The sequence below is a fragment of the Fragaria vesca genome, linkage group LG4, assembly GCF_000184155.1.
Source record: "Fragaria vesca subsp. vesca linkage group LG4, FraVesHawaii_1.0, whole genome shotgun sequence".
In the NCBI taxonomy this organism is placed as follows: Eukaryota; Viridiplantae; Streptophyta; class Magnoliopsida; order Rosales; family Rosaceae; genus Fragaria; species Fragaria vesca.
The window spans coordinates 21,950,414-21,952,381 of record NC_020494.1 but is presented as its reverse complement, the minus strand read 5'-3'; positions in this window follow the sequence as shown (position 1 = coordinate 21,952,381).

Below are 1,968 nucleotides of genomic sequence, written 5' to 3'. Positions count from 1 at the left end.
AGAGGCATCCCGGACCTGTTTAACGTGAAGATGAAGGCCATGGAGATCGGAGTTGAAGGTCTGGGCAGCAACCTCCACCCAAAACTTCAGACAACATCAATCTCGACTGCAAACTGATATTCGGCGAGTCCGCCGGCAAGAGGAAGCTCACGATCGACGTCTAGTGTCCGTCCGGAAAGAGAAAGGCCGTCGCCGGCGCTTGATCGCTGCAAAAGCAGGGACGTCCGCACTTTTACAGGTTTGCGGACGTCCTCTTCTGATCCTGTCCCCGTCGCCGGCGCTTGATCGTTGCAAAAGCAGGGACGTCCGCACTTTTACAGGTTTGCGGACGTCCTCTTCTGATCTTGTCCCCGTCGCCGGCGCTTGATCGCTGCAAAAGCAGGGACGTCCGCACTTTTACAGGTTTGCGGACGTCCTCTTCTGATCCTGTCCGTATATATATATATATGGTTCACTTATCATTATTTATTTCCTTCATATGGTATATAATCTTTTTCATCATGCTTCTGAAAGATTGCTGCCGAAGTAGGTTCCCCTTATCATCTCGACATTCATCACCGGCTATTTCGATTGTAATCTCCTCTTCCTCTTCAGACCTCTTCTTGAAACAGTTTTTCACAGTATTCCACCACCAGACCACTTTCTCGATGTTGCTGGCAACGCCAATAACCTGATCACAACGAACACGTACAGCTAATATCTTACCATTGTTGTCTTTCTTTTCCGCCATTGTTAATCGATGTTAACACAGCTGTGAACGCTATAAGGATAACAGATGACAAATTGTTATTGAATTGTTGAATGCTTAATACAACATAGAGGGTGCCTTATATAGGCTCAAACTCATGCATGATTAAATCCTATAGTAAATTACATATTAGTTACTAACCAAATTTCAGTTTACAAATACATCATTTACATAATATCTTATACATTTAAGGACAAATATTAACAAATTAGGACAAACTAATATCCACATGCCATCTGTCACTATAATTTTACCAGAATACCCTTCACTACATATCAACGACTACTGTTAACGAGTAGCACAGTAGCACATTGTAGTAGCACCCCCGATAAAAAGGTGTTATTGTAATTTTTTTAGACAATTCTCCGGAATCAAGCAAAGCTGCTACTGTCGACTCTGATGCTAGCACGCTGCTACTGCCGACAATTCTCGGGAATCAAGCAAAGCTGCTACTGTCGACTCTGATGCTAGCACGCTGCTACTACCGACTTTGATGCTAGAGCGCTGCTACTGCCCACTCTGATGATAGCGTTGCTGCTACTGTATGTATCACTACTAATGAACTTTAAAACTACATCTACCGCAACAAGCAATGGCTTAACCCGATAAACAAACCTCATTCAGATCAACAAATCTTATTCATGTCCTCAAAACAAACCTCATTCATATATGAAATCACATACTAATCAACACAAACCCAAACCAATCAACCTCATTTATATCACTGCTACTGTACACAGTAGCACACAGTAGCAGATATAAGGGAGCATAGTAGCAGGACTCTTAGTCATCCGATCATTACGATTTAAAGGGTGTGGTCACAAAGCACAAAACTTTTACTAGGCACAATCCTATCTCCAGATTTCATCCCAAATCACAATCCCTTCCGGCACATCTCATAGCAACAAAAGCAACTTACCGTTCCAACTTCCAATAGACCACAGTAGCAGCCAATTATCCTTCAAATCTCAACAGTAGCAGCAAATGGACAAACACATATATAAGCTCTGATCTCCATCAACACTGTCGCATCCCTCATGGCCTTCTCTGATCACCTCGCTGAGGCAGTAGCAGCGGCGTCAGAATCTTTTCCTCTGTCAATGGATTGTGCCAATCCAAATCGGGCAGTGAGTTTGGAGCTTCTGCAATGGGACGATGGCGTTGGCCTTGGAGTCTTTTGATTCCTTTATCCTTGATCTCATCTTCCAAACCTGCTCCTC